Source organism: Rhinoderma darwinii, chromosome 4, assembly GCF_050947455.1.
Source record: "Rhinoderma darwinii isolate aRhiDar2 chromosome 4, aRhiDar2.hap1, whole genome shotgun sequence".
NCBI classification, from domain to species: domain Eukaryota; kingdom Metazoa; phylum Chordata; class Amphibia; order Anura; family Rhinodermatidae; genus Rhinoderma; species Rhinoderma darwinii.
The window spans coordinates 251,372,709-251,391,204 of record NC_134690.1 but is presented as its reverse complement, the minus strand read 5'-3'; positions in this window follow the sequence as shown (position 1 = coordinate 251,391,204).

The window sequence follows — 18,496 nt, the reverse complement described above, 5'->3', positions numbered from 1 at the left end:
CATTTAATGCCTTTTATTTGAATTGTTTTGTTTGATGGTACTGCATACATCCCGTTAAAGAATACTTTATTTATATTCTAAACCATGAGAGACACAATACAATGGGTCATTGGAACAATGATAATTGCACATGACAATAATATGCATTCAAATGTTTATATCCAGACCGAGAGCAGTATAAATGATGTAACTACAGACTGTGGTATACCCTTTCTTTAAATGGTCCTTGGCACCATTATGTGCTCATAGTGAAACTGGCAGTTTACTGTTCGTGGAGTTTTACAAAGCACAGAAACCCTTGCATAATCTCAAGGTCTATTCAGCCAGTGCCAATAGCCTGATATGGACCTTATTATAGCATTGCTACATTGTTGTATGTGAGCATAGTGTAAATGTGTACTGATAAAGAAGACCAATGAGTAAACATACACATAATCCCCATTTCTGTTACATATCCGAAAATTTACTATCACATAAAAAATGAAGTTTACACCCTTCAATATACCCATTGTTTTCACATATACAAACATTAGCAGAAATTTTATTTCCTCTGACGGATATTTTTTGTATTCTTAGTGACAGTGATTCAACTGTAGAAAGTATGTGCCCCGGGTGCAGTTAAGATTCAGGGGAGGAGTAGCCTCTTCACAGTTTAAAGACGATCTATCACTAGTTTAGTAATGCCCAATCTCCTAGCTCATCTAATAGGCACTGTCACAATGATAATGCTAGTGAAAATTGTGTCCAAAAAGGTTTATTATTTTAAAAGTTATGAGCTTTTTTCAAATTATGCAAATGAGTCCGGTTGCTGAGACCCCCACCAGTGCTGAAACGAAGGTGCAGAAGGGCTCAGCTGAGCACTTTGTTCCTTCGGCTGTGATCAGCGCTCATCTTCAAACTGAAGACTGCCTACATAGATCATCTATTTAAGCCGTCTTCAGCTCGACAGGGAGCGCAGAACACAGCCGAAGGTGTGGGACGCTCAGCTGAGCACTTCTGCACCTTTTTTTCAGCATTTGTGGGGGTCTCAGCACCTGGACACTCACCGATCCAACCTTTTGATATTTCTCTATGACATATTAAAATTTTGATGAACATGTAGTTACTCTTTAAGTTTCAGATAAGAGGGTGCCAACCTGAATATTTGCCCTGGGGTTGCAATGAGTAGCTACACCTCTGTCAAACTACATAAAGTTACTGTAAAGGATCTGACAGGCACAACTTCTGTGTACACGCCCATAGGTAATCAGTCTGCACCTGAGTCTATGTCTCTGAGACTGACTCCATCTTCCACCACTCAGGATGGCAGGCTTAGGAGTGGGAGAGCCTATCACAGCCTGGCCAGACGGAGCTAGCTCCCGCCCTCTGTCTATTTATACCTGCCTTTCCTGTTCCTCCTTTGCTTGTGATTCTTCTCGTGTGGTTTCCTGGCCCAGCTACAGCTCTTACTATTTGATCCTGCTCCATACTGACCCTGGCTTACTGACTACTCTCCTGCTCTGTGTTTGGTACCTCGTGCACTCCTGGTTAGACTCGGCTCGTTCACCATTCTTGTTGCTCACGGTGTTGCCGTGGGCAACTGCCCCATTTCCCTTAGCTTTGTGTACCCTTGTCTGTTTGTCTCGTGCACTTACTGAGCGTAGGGACCGCCGCCCAGTTGTACCCAGTCGCCTAGGGCGGGTCGTTGCAAGTAGGCAGGGACAGAGTGGGGGGTAGATTAGGGCTCACTTGTCCATTTCCCTACCCCCATCATTACAGTTACAGTAAAAGCACAGCTAGTAGTAAATCCGGTGGTTTAGGTGTTCCCAAACTCCCATTCACCCAAAAAAATTATATGTTGTATTTAGCAGTTTTACTAGAACCACACCATTCCTGGTGGTCTGGTACTAATCCCTAAAGCTAAATCTAAACAACATCTAGGAACTCGTAGGAAAGCAGAGCTAAATCTCACACATTTAGCATTATTATTGAAATTATGTTGCATTTGTATTAGCATGGAGACTATATAAAAATAAAAATGGAATTAAATAACAAAATGCAGTAGGAAGTAATGCAAGAAACGGGGAAAAAGATGCCTACTGGTCCAAATTCCAGAGTAATATGCATCCATATAGGTGTGGATATTAACACATAAAAGGGGTTCTATAGTGATATTTTCCTCTTCTTTTGTAATATAGTATTGTCCTAAATCAGTCGACAAGAAGAGAACTCAAGGATGGCTATTCTTCAGCTCCTTTTATTGTTTTGCTCCATCATAAATGCTTCAGGAGTTTCTCTATGAAAACCCCTTCCTCAAGCTACAGTGTCCAAATTTTCCCAATTATAATGTTTACACAAGGCTAAGCTAATATACCCCTATTGCTGGCTCCCGATTTCCCAAATGTTCAAAATGCATTCACCATACTGAAATGTTGTAGCCATGGGTTATCCAAGAATATTAAAACCCTAAAGATTCCTCCACTCGTAATTAATTCTTTGCCCACACCTCTCTCCCAGTTACCCTTTGGTAGTTTTCATAAATTTGAAGGTTTCTAAAATCATAAGTTTGAAGGTTTTAATCTTTGGTAGCTCCACTATATATGTATATATATATATATATATATATATATATATATATATATATATATATTAGAGATCAAGGAACACTGAATGCACAGTATATCTACTTGGCTCTTCTTTGTTTTCTTATGCTTAATCCCTCTTGTCTTGCAGAAAAAACATATTACATGCTGTGTATATACAGTATATATATATATATATATATATATATATATATTTACATATATATATATATATATATATATATATATATATATATATATATATATATATACTGTATATATGAAGCTTTGAGTGAAACACCCTCTATTAACTCGAAATGGTCTAATAAATTTATTCCCTAGAAACATGAGTATCCCCGAAGTATATTTTTTCCTTCTGGTAAATAAAGAAAATTGGTGTAGGTATCTATTAAAGCTGTCAGGCAGAGGAAGTACACAGGCATACATTATACATCTGTACCCTATAAGTAATGCATTCTTTAGTCTGAAACCTGCATTACAGCACAGTACAAGAATGTTTACAGAGCTGGGTTATGGAAGTTGAGGAATTAAAAATGAATTAACAAAAAGGTAGAAATAAAATTATCTACAGAATAACAGAGCTGAAAACTGCATCACTGGAAAGAACTCTCTTACGTCTTCTCCAGGGTGAATATTAACAAGTTCATCAACAAGGTTTTTATGAATCCAATAGTGTTTCGGACTAAGCGACCAGATGTCACTACCTGGCATCATACAGGCAGGAAAAGGCCGAAAAAAATATGAGTAAATAGAATGCTCAGACAAATAGACAACCATTTGGTGGGCTTGTTGGCAATAAGACAAAATTTCCTTGGGATTGTGGGCAATTGCCAAGGAAAATACTGAAATATTCTTACCCCTGAACAAGACTATGAACTGTGTTTTAGTGCATCATTTACCCGTCCTGGTTGGTATAAACTGGTCAGTGGGAATAAAATGCTGATATTGTAAGGGAAATGCTGTTTCTATTAATACCATATATAATTTATGTATTGTGATCTTAGGGGTTCTGTCATAGGGATACTTTTTATAGTGAAGCTTGTATGTCTATGACTAGGAAGCTTCTGCCTAAAAAGCATATAATGGCCCGGGTCAGAGCAGTAGCCACATGCACATGATGACATCAAGGGAAAGATTTAATCTGAATTTGTACTGTGCTGGAAGTATGATTTAGTGACAGCTTAATATGTATGTACAGTATATTGTTATGAAACTTTTATGAGCAAAAATAGTACATATACACACACTTTTACAATATTTTAAATAAGATGTAAACTTATTTCCCACTAAAATAAAAAAGTCCTTGAGTTGTCCTCTAGTTATATCTTGAGAACAAGCAGACACATGGCAGGGGCAAAACAATGTTCTCTGGTGCCTAGCTAATAAGGCAGATTGTGAAACGTCCCCTCATATACATAGTTCTCTATTCAGTAGCAGTATATACCAGTCAGATAAATCAGTGGTGCTCCGATTATATATTAACTGCTGTTTTTTCCCCCGTAAATGGTGTCTGGCAGTTTCCCCAAAAACAGTATTAGCCAAAGAGTTATCCTAAACACAGTGTCTTCCAGAGAGTGTTTCCATAGACACTGTGTGAAGGATTTGCCTGACACAGCTTCTGTGTCGACACCCGTAGTTAATCAGCCTGCATCTGTTCCTAGGTCTGCTAGAGTGACTCGATCTGCTACCACTCAGGTTGGTAGGCTGAGGAGTGGGAGAGCCTATCGCAGCCTGGCCAGACGGTTCTAGCTCCCGCCCTTGGTCCACTTATACCTTCATTTGCTGCTTGTCCTTTGCCTGTGATTCTCCAGTTTCCTGGTTCTTCTGTTCCTGCTGTTACTATTGACCTCTGCTTCATATTGACCCTGGCTTGACTGACTATTCTCCTGCTCTGCATTTGTTACCACGTACACTCATGGTTTGACTCAGCTCATCCACTACTCTGTTGCTCACGGTGTTGCCGTGGGCAACTGCCCCACATTCCTTTGCTTTTGTGTTCCCTTGTCTTGTTTGTCTGTCGTGCACTTATTGAGCGTAGGGACCGTCGCCCAGTTGTACGCCGTCGCCTAGGACGGGCTGTGCAAGTAGGCAGGGACTGAGTGGCGGGACTTGAGGCCCTGGCTCAACAGATGCAGGGTCTCTCCCTACAGGTCCAAGACCTTGCTCAGAGGTGCAACCTGCGTGATGTAACCCAGGTAGTGCCCTCCACCCCACCTCTTGAACCCCACCTCAAGTTGTCTGACCGGTTCTCAGGGGACCGGAAGACTTTTTTCTCCTTTCGGGAAAGTTGTAGGCTCTATTTCAGTTTAAGGCCCCACTCCTCAGGTTCTGAGAGCCAGCGAGTGGGTATAATTATGTCCCATCTACAGGACGGCCCCCAGGAATGGGCCTTCTCCTTGGCCCCTGATGCCCCTGAACTCTCTTCTGTTGACCTTTTTTTTCGGCTCTCGGACTCATCTATGACGAGACTGACAAGACTGCCTTTGCCGAGAGTCAGCTGGTGACCTTACGTCAGGGTAAGAGACCCGTTGAGGAGTACTGTTCTGACTTTAGGAAGTGGTGTGTAGCTTCTCGGTGGAATGACCCTGCCTTGAGGTGCCAGTTTAGATTGGGTCTGTTGAACGCTCTGAAAGACCTGTTAGTTAGTTATCCATCTTCTGACTCTCTAGATCAGGTTATGGCTTTAGCGATACATCTTGACCGACGTCTCAGGAAACGACGAATTTAATGTTTTTGTGCATTCTCCTCTGGCTCCCCTATGATGGCCGCCGAGGCTCCGTTGCTTCGTTCTTCCACGGAAAACTCGGATGAACCAATGCAACTCGGGGCCTCCGTGTCTCCCCAACAACGTAGAGAGTTCCGCAGGAAGAATGGTCTCTGCTTCTACTGTGGGGATGGCAAGCATCAAGTGAACGACTGTCCTAGACGTAAGAATAAGCAGACGGAAAACTTCCGCGCCTGACCATTGGGGAGGTCGCTTGGGCGCACAGGTATTTCCCGTATACATGAAACCTAATAAGATCTTGCTTCCCTTTCAGGTCTCTTTTTACGGTAGATCTGCTACCGGCAGTGCCTTCGTGGATTCAGGGTCTCCTGCTAATATTATGTCTGTGGAATTTGCTATGTCTCTAGCCATGCCATTGATTAATTTGCCTAAACCTGTCCCGGTAGTGGGTATTGACTCCACCCCCAATCTTTATGGGCTCCATTCATTCTGAGCAGTGTTCGGTGTTGGTGATGCAGGGATTATCATCCAATTTGGTTTTAGGCCTTCCTTGGTTGCAGATGCATAATCCCACGTTTAACTGCAATATCGGGGATCTGACTAAATGGTGTAATGCATGCATGACGTCCTGTTTTTCTATTAATTTGGTTTCTCTCGCTGAGTAGGTGAACACTCTACCTGAGTTTATTCTGGACTTCGCTGATGTTTTTTCTAAAAAGGCCTCCGAAGTGTTACCTCCTCATAGAGAATATGATTGCGCAATCGATTTGGTACCAGGAGCTAAGCTCTATAAGGGTAGGATATTTAATCTCACTTGTCCCGAACGTGAGGCCATGAGAGAATATATCCAGGAAAGCCTGGCCAAGGGTTACATTCGCCCCTCTACTTCTCCGGTAGGTGCTGGCTTCTTCTTCGTAGGGAAGAAGGATGGTGGTCTTAGGCCGTGCATCGATTACCAAAACTTGAATAAGGTCACTGTAAGAAACCAGTATCCCCTTCCTTTGATTCCTGATCTCTTCAATCAGGTTCAGGGGGCCCAATGGTTCTCTAAGTTTGATCTTCGGGGGGCTTACAACCTTATCCGAATCAGAGAAGATGATGAGTGGAAGACTGCGTTTAACACGCCCGAAGGTAATTTCGAATACCTCGTCATGCCCTTTGGGTTGTGTAATGCTCCCGCGGTCTTCCAGTTTTTCATAAATTAGATTTTAAGAGACTACCTGGGGGTATTTTTTGTAGTGTACCTTGATGATATACTTGTGTTTTCCAAGGACTGGTCCTCCCACATTGAGCATGTCAGGAAGGTGCTCCAGGCCCTTCGGGAAAACAAACTCTTTGCTAAAACCGAAAGTGTGTGTTTGGGGTGCAGGAGATACCATTTTTTGGTCAAATCCTCACTTCTAACGAATTCCGCATGGACCCTGCCAAGGTTGGGTCCGACCTGCCTCCCTGAAGGCTTTACAGTGCTTACTGGGGTTTGCTAATTATTAGAGGAGTTTATTGCTAACTTCTCGGTCATCGCTAAGCCTCTTACGGACCTTACTCGCAAATGTGCAGATGTCCTCCACTGGCCTCCGGAGGCGGTCCAGGCTTTTGAGGTCCTTAAGAAGTGCTTTATCTCTGTCCCAGTGCTGATTCAGCCTAACCAGATGGAGCCACTCATCGTGGAGGTTGACGCCTCTGAGGTGGGAGTGGGTGCTGTCTTGTCCCAGGGTACTAGGTCTCTCACCCATCTCCGTCCCTGTGCCTACTTCTCCAGGAAGTTCTCCCCCACTGAGAGTAACTACGACATTGGCAACTGCGAACTCTTAGCCATTAAATGGGCATTTGAAGAGTGGCGCCACTTCCTAGAGGGGGCTAGGCACCAGGTAACGGTCCTTACCGACCTTAAGAATCTGTTTTTTCTAGAATCTGCCAGGAGGTTAAACATGAGACAAGCTCGATGGGGCTAGGTCTAAAAATATTAAAGCTGATGCGCTGTCGCATAGCTTCATGGCCAGCCCTCCTCCGGAGGAGGATCCTGCTTGTGTTTTTCCCCCAGGTATAATCATTTCCTCTGTTGATTCTGACTTAGTCTCCGAAATTGCGGCTGATCAAGGTTGAGCTCCCGAGAACCTTCTTGAGAACAAGCTGTTTGTTACCCTGCAATTCCGGCTAAGGGTACTCAGGGAGAATCATGACTCTGCACTATCTGGCCGTCCAGGCATCCTGGGTACCAAGCACCTAATTTCTAGAACCTATTGGTGGCCTTTGTTGCTTAAAGACGTTAGGGCCTATGTCGCCGCTTGTGAAATTTGTGCTAGGTCCAAGACTCCCAGGTCCCGACCAGCAGGCTTACTATGTTCTTTGATGAATACCTATACGAGTATAGACCATTGGCATGCGCCAAACAATAATGCGTCCACACAAATCATAAAGCAAATATCAATACCTATACCAGACTGTGAAGACTACTAGTATATCCAGAAAATGAAACACACATAGCACAAGTCATGTACCATGACAATATAAAATAAACTTTATTGAAATATACATAACACATTGGCCATCAAAATATAAAAACAATATAGCACACAGTTAAAAAGGAGAGTATGGAGGAGCTGCGTGAATAATCCAATATATATGCTACCATACTAAAAACATCCTGTGATGTGGTAACAAATGCAGATATCTATAGAAAAGATAATCATATAGATCAAGTATTTGGACAACAGAAGCACATAAATATATTTAGCACCTGACAGAAGAGCACACAATTGTGCATGCATATAAAAGTATACAGCTAGAGCTCCAAGTTGCACCCAAAACAAAGACCATGCTTTATAAATAAAGGATATTGCACAAACCCATGGACTGCATGATAGGAAGCACGCAGGAACACTCCACACTGACCGCCCCCGACGCACGTTTCGCCGTCAGCTTTCTCAAGGGGTACTGACTGATGGGATAGTGGTTGTTTTAAATATAAAATGCAGAGGGAGGGGACTACACGAATAGCCAAACACTAAGCAGTGTTCACAGCATATGGAGATCTGCAATCACAGATCAAATTACACCTACCATGCTGCAGGCACCATTAGGCTATGTTCACACAGGGCACTTTTGCAGGAGGAACATCCGCCTCAAAATTCTGTTAGGAAGTCCGAGGCAGATATTCCTCTCCCTGCACGCCGATTTACGCTGCAATTCTCGCGCCGCTCTTCGCCCGCGGCCATTGAGCGCCGCGGGCAAAGAGCGCTGTTTTTTGTGATTGCAGATCTCCATATGCTGTGAACACTGCTTAGTGTTTGGCTATTCGTGTAGTCCCCTCCCTCTGCATTTTATATTTAAAACAACCACTATCCCATCAGTCAGTACCCCTTGAGAAAGCTGACGGCGAAACGTGCGTCGGGGGCGGTCAGTGTGGAGTGTTCCTGCGTGCTTCCTATCATGCAGTCCATGGGTTTGTGCAATATCCTTTATTTATAAAGCATGGTCTTTGTTTTGGGTGCAACTTGGAGCTCTAGCTGTATACTTTTATATGCATGCACAATTGTGTGCTCTTCTGTCAGGTGCTAAATATATTTATGTGCTTCTGTTGTCCAAATACTTGATCTATATGATTATCTTTTCTATAGATATCTGCATTTGTTACCACATCACAGGATGTTTTTAGTATGGTAGCATATATATTGGATTATTCACGCAGCTCCTCCATACTCTCCTTTTTAACTGTGTGCTATATTGTTTTTATATTTTGATGGCCAATGTGTTATGTATATTTCAATAAAGTTTATTTTATATTGTCATGGTACATGACTTGTGCTATGTGTGTATCATTTTCTGGATATACTAGTAGTCTTCACAGTCTGGTATAGGTATTGTTACTATGTTCTTTACCCATTCCCCAGAGACCTTGGACCCATATCTCCATGGATTTTATCACCGATCTGCCTCCATCCCAAGGCAAGACGGTGCTGTGGGTTGTAGTAGACCGCTTCAGTAAGATGTGCCACTTTGTGCCCCTCAAGAAACTACCCAATGCCAAGATGTTAGCTACCTTGTTTGTCAAACACATCCTGCGTCTCCATGGGTTTCCTGTCAATATTGTTTCTGACAGAGGGGTACAGTTTGTTTCATTGTTTTGGAGGGCTTTCTGTAAGAAGTTGGAGATTGATCTGTCCTTCTCCTCGGCCTTCCATCCTGAAACTACTGGCCAAACCGAGAGGACTAATCAGTCTCTAGAACAATATTTAAGGTGTTTTATCTCTGACTGCCAAGATTATTGGGTCTCCTTCATTCCCCTCGCCGAATTTTCCCTCAATAACCGGGTCAGTAACTGGTCAGGGGTCTCCCCCTTTTTCTGTAATTTTGGATTTAATCCACGGTTCTCCTCCGTTTCACCTGGTGGTTCCAACAATCCCAAGGTAGATGTAGTTTATCGGGAACTGTGCACAGTCTGGGCCCAGGTTCAGAAGAACTTGAGGCGTCACAGAGCATACAAATGACTCAGGCAAATAAAAGACGTTCTGCTAACCCTTTGTTTGTATTCGGGGATCTGGTGTGGCTGTCTTAAAAAAATGTGCGTCTTAAAGTTCCGTCCCAAAAATTTGCTCCCCGGTATATAGGGCCGTACAAGGTCATTGAGGAAATTAACCCTGTCTCCTTCCGGCTGGAGTTACCCCCGTCTTTTCAAATACACAACGTGTTCCATGCCTCCCTCGTGAAATGCTGCTCCCCGTCCTTAGCTACCTCGAGGAAACCTCCGGTCACTGTTCTTACCCCTGAAGGGGTAGAATTCGAGGTGGCCAAGATTGTAGACAGCAGGATGGTCCAAGGCTCCCTCCAGTACCTGGTCCATTGGAGAGGATATGGGCCAGAGGAGAGGACTTTGGTACCCGCCCGGGATGTTCACGCCGGGTTATTACTCAGGAAGTTCCATCTTTGGTTCCCCAACAAGCCAGGTCCACCTAGGAAGGGTCCAGTGGCCCCTCATAAAAGGGGGGGTACTGTGAAGGATTTGCCTGACAAAGCTTCTGTGTCGACGCCCATGGTTAATGCATCTGTTCCTAGGTCTGCATCTGCATCTGTTCCTAGGTCTGCTAGAGTGACTCGATCTGCTACCACTCAGGTTGGTAGGCTGAGGAGTGGGAGAGCCTATCGCAGCCTGGCCAGACGGTTCTACCTCCCGCCCTTGGTCCACTTATACCTTAATTTGCTGCTTATCCTTTGCCTGTGATTCTCCTGTTTCCTGGTTCTACTGTTCCTGCTGTTACTATTGACCTCTGCTTCATATTGACCCTGGCTTGACTGACTATTCTCCTGCTCTGCATTTGTTACCACGTACACTCCTGGTTTGACTCGGCTCATCCACTACTCTGTTGCTCACGGTGTTGCCGTGGGCAACTGCCCCACATTCCTTTGCTTTTGTGTTCCCTTGTCTTGTTTGTCTGTCGTGCACTTATTGAGCGAAGGGACCATCGCCCAGCTGTACGCCGTCGCCTAGGACGGGCTGTGCAAGTAGGCAGGGGCTGAGTGGTGGGTAGATTAGGGCTCACCTGTCTGTCTTCCTATCCTGACATTACACACTGCCTGCAAGAGTATCCTCATAAACAGTGCCCTCATTCAGTCTCCATGTAAAATAACCAGGCCAGAGTGCCCACATATTCAGTTCACGAGCCAGGGATGTACAGTACATGAGCCAGAGAGTTACTTCCTATACAGGACACCAGCGAGAGCATCCCTAATACTAATTTCCTTCTATTCTTTCGACAATTTTTAATAGGAAGTCACATGTGAGCAACTGTCCAACAGCTGCTCACAGGTTTCTTCTCTTTCCTGCCGGACACAGATACAATTAAAAGTAGTGCGCCTTAGACAACTACCTCTCCTGCCCACCCTTTGTCCCTTCCAAGCTTACAAAGTTTGTCAGTAAAGTTACTGAACTCATTAACAAAATGTTCAAAAGTTTAAGTTATCTTCTGTCTTGCTGTTAAAACCTTAAAGTCTGAATAGTCTGGTCCCTCAAGTTTCATTTACCTGAATAGTGACATTCCAGAGATCATCTGCTGCCCTCAACTAGACTGAAGCTGAAGTCTGAGCTGGCCCTGACAACTAGGCAGCACTGTCATGAGCTATGTGGCAGTCAGCTTAGGATATTATTCATCTGCCAACCACAAAGTGTTATCACACTTCCCCTTCTAAGCACATAACAGCCTGGCCCTTATTGCCAAAAATCCCCAACCCACTTTCCATCCATTGTAGGAGAGGAGTGCAGCTATTTGTTTTTCCCTTTTAGGATAACTTGCCGTGATTGGTATTAGTGTTCTGCAGGTACCCAAACACATAACCCCAAAACAAAGCTAAACATACATAACTTGAGTTGGGAACCCCTATTATCTTACGAGCCTCATAGCAGCTCAATTGTATGTAGGCCCTGGTGCACAGGTAAGGAGAAGAACTAAAAGTAATAGGAAAAATGCATTTAGTTTGAGTTTTCTGTTAATAACGTCAACTGCTATATGCCAAGCATACTGAAAATTTTACTGAAAGTTTCGTTTAGCAGGGGAAAGGGACTAAATCACTTGAATGCAAACAATGAAATATATAAATACATTAAAAAAAACTTTATTTCAAACTTACTCCTAGTTTACAACATTCATTAATGCTCTTTTGCATGATTTTAGTCCTGAGGAAAATATATATGTTTAAAATCATTGGAAAAGTTTTCCCACACAACACAAATATTAAGTTTTATGTTACATAAAAACACATTTAGTCTAAAATGTCACATAAATTAAAATATATTTAGAGCGAAGGAATGGAAAATACTCTCCTGAAGAGCAGACATTACTAGGTTCAGTATAAAACCTCCTACGTATCTTCTCATTTTTCAAAAGACACGACATTCAACATGCAAGTTCCATCCCTGGGCCAACACTAAAAATAGCAGTTGTCTAACGTCTGTTCCCATTCTTAACGTGGTATAAAAAGCAAGAAAAACAGAAGATGGAAGCTGAATCTCGTCTCAAACTAGAGCCAACGTTAAATGGTAGCCTACAACTAACCGTTTGCAAACAGCTAATGGATTGTGTTGGCTTTGTGACACTGCTAGCGGAATCCAGAAATAGCTGGCAGCACAAAACTAACACATTACTACGGAAATATCCTCATGATGTCAAAACTCTGTTGGAATAAATTTATTTATTTAATTATTTATTAACTTTATGATATAGAGCTTTTAATAAAGTTCCGTTTTAAAGGTCAGTTTTAACCCAGGCGTCTTAAAGAAACAAATATGTTGCTGTATTTGCGGATAGGAAGAAATAGATCTGCACAGAAAAAAAAAAAAGAATCTTTATCTACAAAACAAAATATTTTCATGCGATTTTGCCATGATTGAAAAAACTGAAACTGTAAGTCTGTCCCTTGTGGATTAACTCTATTCTTAATTTATTCAGCAGATACAAAATTCATGGTTAGAATTGAATTCCTTGTCGCTGCCACAATAAGAAAAGCTAGTGAACTTGTATCAGTACCAAAAGAACTGCGCCCCATGCCTTAGCAGCCTGGTGCACGCAGAAAGAATTTCACATGGAATGATTGGTTAATATCGGTAATACAATACCTCAATAGGGAGAACAGTTATGCATCCATCACAAAGACGTCTCTGTGTACAGTTTCGGACTCCTGCATACGTATGCCTGAATAGTACGTGCTGTACCTTTTCATATTTGTCATTTGTTGACCTAGAAAGAGGTCATTACCTGGGCTAAATTTTTTATCGGCCTGACTTCATTATAGGAAAAATTAACAAGTTAAATGTAAGAACTTTATTTCATACAGACGTAAATTTCACATATCATTTATCTACATTGAATTGATAGAATTAACACATTGCTACTCCATTCTGTTGGGGGTACTCAGTACTTTTCATGATTTATGTCGTTTCATACTCTCTAGCATAGTGATTTTACTCGTTAAATCATTAGATTGTCCCTATCACATAAAGTCCTGTCATAACCGAAGCTTAGGACCTGACAGGCAACTGCGTCCACAGGATCAACTCACTTCCACAATCTGCTGTAGTCATTAAAATTATTTTTATAGTTTGGAAATTATGGAGCATGTGAATGGGGCTTTGCTTTACTTTCTGGTGGCATGTTGGTGAGCATTTTATGTATTGTTGCTAAGGTTAAAATAGACAACTCAAGTTCCATCTATTTTTTTCTTGCTTTTTTGGTCCAGAAGAAAACAAAAACAAAACCCCAGTTAGGAATAAACTGTTTTTAATGTAAGGTAAAAACAAAGAAAAAAAAGACAGGCTATGCTTTACTATACAGTAATAAAAAAAGATGGTATACTAATATATTCCTGCCTAGCAGATGACAAAAGGACACCCCTTTGGCATCCATCAGGTCTATAAGGGTCTATGGACCTGTTCAGCATATGCGCCAGGAGTATCCCCTGGTACACATACTGAACGTGCATACTGAATGTGGTATGAACATAGCCTAACAAGTGCATTAAAAATGTAAAATAACAAATTGGCCATACAAATAAAAAAAGTACATTTATCTGCTTGTTTTTACGAATAGACTAATTACAGTATAGCTTCTAAATAAGCATATGTCAGGGGGCCAGCAGACAATCAGATTAATTCCCAATATCCACAGTTTTAAACGTGCCCTGAAAACACATCTATTTAGACAGGCCTATAACATTCCCTAATCTGACTCCTTTCCATGGCCCTCCATTTAGATTAGTCATCAGAATAAGATTCCCTCACGCTCCTTCTCTTCATGTCCGTCATACACAGATACTGGCTGGTGACCGGCTCATGCAGCTTTATGTTACCACCGCATGTGTATAAAAATGGCCGGACCATTGTACAGAACAAACACTATTACACTTTGTGTCTCCCTTATGTCCTCATAGATTGTAAGCTCTTGCGAGCAGGGTCCTTACTCCCCAGGTTTGAATTGTAAATGAGCTTTGTCACTATGTAATGTCTGATATTGTTTGTTTCATGTTCCCTCTAAATTGTAAAGTGCTGCGTAATATGTTGGCGCTATATAAATAAAGATTATTATTATTATTATTATTATGTGTTGCCTATGAATTTGGCGTTGGGCTAATCCAGGGACCAGAGTCTAAGGTATTTCCAGGTGCTTACCCTTTAATCTCCGTATGGACATGTGGACTTGGCTGCTTGGAATCCCAAGGCTGCTAACTCCAGAATAGTCTTCATTGGCAACGGCTGATGAGAACGGATAAAGTACCAAAACACCAAGCAAGATAAAAGGCCAATACCAGCAGAAGTCAGGGAAGGCGGAAGATGGTCACTTACAGTTTGACAGGCCGAAGGTCAGGGCTAGCAGAGTATGGTCGTAACGAAATACGGGCAGAAGTTCAGGGCAGGCGGGAGACAGGACACGGTCAAAGTCAAGCAAAGGCAGTCACAGTAAATGCAGAAGGCAATTCAGCAGACAAACTAGTACTGGCTGAAAATGTATACATGCATATGCAAATAATAAAATAAAATAGTTATCTATAGCAGCCAATCAGATTTTAATTTGGCTCCTGCTTTGGTCCCTTTTTCCACATTTCTAACATGATGAAGGACTTACCGCCAGAAATGTTACTGATATTATATTTGGGGCATTTAAGTTCCTATCAATACATCACTGTTGCCTAAAATTAACTGGTTGCCGAAAATACTCATCCTGAGCGGCAGGTGCTTGCCGCATTGGTACGAGCATTCTCGTCCTGTGTGACCGCAAATGTACGCACATCATCCCACAAAAAAACAGTCTCATACAACTACATTGTATATAAGAAATAAAAAAGTTATGAGCAAAGAGGGAAATATAAAAAAATTGTTCTGTACTCAAGGACAAAATTGACCGTGTCCTTAAGGGGTTAATGGGATAGGCCACTTTTAAAAAACGATTGTTGTTATATGTTATTTTTTGTAAAATTAAAGTTATACTATTTTCCAATATACTTTCTGTATTCATTTCTTATGGAGTTCAAGATCTCTGCTTGTTGGTATGTTGTTACTCAGTAGGAACATTCACTGTTTACTTCCAGTGGATACAATTCTGTCAATGGTCATGTGATGGACACACAGATGGGATCGTTACAGTACGTGTATCAGAGCTGTGTCTTCTAACGATCCAGCACCTGTGTGTCCATCACATGACATTGTTTTCACTGAAAGTAAATAATGAATGTTCCTATTGAGTGACAACAAGCAGAGATCTTGAAAACCGTGAGGAATTAATAAAGAAAGTATATTGGAAAATTGTATAACTTTTAATTGTACAAAAAGGAATATTCATTTGCTGAAACTGGACAACCCCTTTATCTAAAAATTTATTATTTTAACTATATGGGGGCAACGTACAGTATTCCACAGTGCTGTCCAGAGATTGTCATCATTGCGCACTGTCTCCAGTGAGGCTCACAATCTAAATTCCCTATCTATATGTTTTTGAAGAATGGCAGGAAACTGGTGTACCCAATAAAGGCAACTGCTAGCATGGGGAAAACATACAAACTTCGTACAGATGGTGTGTTTGGTTGGATTTAGAGCCAGAACCCCAGAGTTGCAGGGTAACAGTGCTAACCTAAGAGCCACTGACCCACCGTGCTGAGCACATAATTACAATATCTCCACTTTTGACATTTTTCCCTTTCACACAGATCCCTGTCGTGCTCTCCACAGCAAGAACGGTTGGAATGTAGGGCAGCAGATGCATACGGTTCTTCGCCACTTGGCCAACCACAGTAGAAGACACTCCATTTCAAATTTCCTCAGACGTGAACTAGTTGGCAGCAAAAATGATTTACACCCTGTAGCTGCCTATTGGTCATCACTATCTACCGTATTTGACCCGGATTGACTGACTACACTATTTGTTTGTTACTCTGTACCTTGACTGGATTATTAACCTGTATGTTTTTTGGCCCTTTTTTTATTTATTTTTTGTACCCTCGGTACTGCATTATGATTCTGACTCTGTCTCCCTCTGTTCTAAATTGCCACAGCACAATTTGGCGATATACCTGTCTGTTTGGTTTTGACCTGGCTTGTTGAGCAGGAGACCTCTTTTGAAATAGCAACCACCTGTTCCTTAATCTTCTCCCTACCTAGGCCCTGTATAAGATTGTCTAAAGGATCAAAGGATTGTCGGATTATCAACTGTACTAAATTCTGGGGCTAGCAGTATACTAAGACCCTAACCAAAGTTGCAGGAAAAGGGGATTCTATTGGTAAGTAGTGAGATCCATTATAATTCCTTCTCAGCTATTCTGAAACTGGGTTTATTATATTAATGCAACTGTGTAATACTTTAAATGTCATAAATAATTATTGTACAGCTGTTTATCTTTTTGTCAGCCCAAAAATAAAATACAAAAATATCATATAGTAAGATCCACTGATGAGGGGGCATGGCTTAGCTATGGCGCCGTGAGCACGCCACTTAGGGAGCTCAGCTGCACCGAGCATGAAAACTGCAGTTTTTACCGTGCAACCTTTGTCGGTGATGCTCAGAAAATATGCCTTTTCCAGATCCTTGTCTCGGAGTTTGAGCATAGACCGGTTCCTCACAGCATCGTACTCCTCTGTGGCATCGTCTGACATGGAGGACATGGCGCCGCCACACTCACCTTCTTCTCTACCTGAGGTCAGCTCCCAATGGTCATCCCGATCCTCACCTTCATGACCTGCTGTAGACTATTCCTTGACCAGGGGTCAACTTACCGACGTGAATCAAGTAATCCCCCTCGCTACAATGTCTCCTGCAGAGATAGCGGCTGCCATTTTAGTTTTACCTCCCACGATGCAGGGTCAGCCAGGGAAGTCAGACTTGCACGTGGACCTTCACCTTCTGTGTGACTTAATTCAGGCACTCCCTACCTGGCAGGACCTAGACTCCCTGGTCTCTGGAATCTAGCAATCTCACCAGCAAGCCCATTCAGATATATGTTCTGAAGTGGATAGACTGGACAACAGAACCCATGTCACTGAACAGAATGTGTCCGTCATCGACACCAGAGTGTCCTCCCTTGAAAGAACAGCCACCTTGCACAGAGCACATCCAGGGTCGGAGTCAGCACCCGGGCAAGTGCAGGGGCCCACTAACCTTGGGAGGGCCCACTCGTACATATATGGACAATGATGTCAGGAGGAGAGAAGGAGTCCCAGGCAGAGCGCTAGAAGCGGCTCTGCTCTGGGATTCCGTCTCTGGGGAAGCCCCTGATACCACTGTCCATATATGGACAGTGATGTCAGGAGGAGAGAAGGAGTCCCAGAAAGTGCGCTAGAAACGGCTCTGCTCCCGGATTTCATCTCTGGGGAAGCCCCTGATATCACTGTCCATATATATAGACAGTATTGTCCGGAGCAGAGTAATGTCCCCGGCAGAGTGCTAATAGCGCTCTGCCCGGGACTTTAGCTCTCTGGGGTTGCCCCTGACATCACTAGCCGTATATGGACAGTGATGTTAGGGGCTTCCCCAGAACTGGAGTACCAGAGCAGAGCCATTACTAGCACTCTGCTTGGGACTTCAGCTCTACTCCAGACATTAATATCCATATGTGGACAGTGATGTCAGGAGCAGAACACGAGTCCAAGGCAGAGTGCTAGTAGTGCTCTGCCCGGGACTATGGCTCTGGGGTTGCCCCCTGACAACACTGTCCATATATGGACAGTGACCTCAGGGGTATCTCCTGAAGCGGAATACCCAGCCAGAGCATTGGCAAATCTCTGGCTGGGGATTCCACTCCTAGAGGGAACGCAAAGGGGCTACCTATGGGGAGGGAGGCTGTGTGGCACTACCAGGGAGGGGGGCTGTGGCACTACCTGGGAGGAGGGCGCTGTGTGGAACTACATGGGTGGTGGGGGCTGTGTGGCCCTACCTGGGTGGAGGGGGATGTGTGGCGCTACATGGGAGGTGGGAGCTGTGTGGCACTATCTGGGAGGTGGGGGCTGTGTAGCACTATCTGGGAGGGGGGCTGTGTGGCACTACCTGGGAAGGGTTTTTCTTCTCTTTCCCAGATATGCCGCATCACGTGCAGACAGATCTAGTGGTGGGCTTGCTGAATGTCAAGGGCCTTCATAGCCCTGGATAACGTTTAATCCTTTAGAATCTCTTGAAAGGTAGACGTCTTCATGTTGCGTTCTTCCAAGAAACTCATTTAT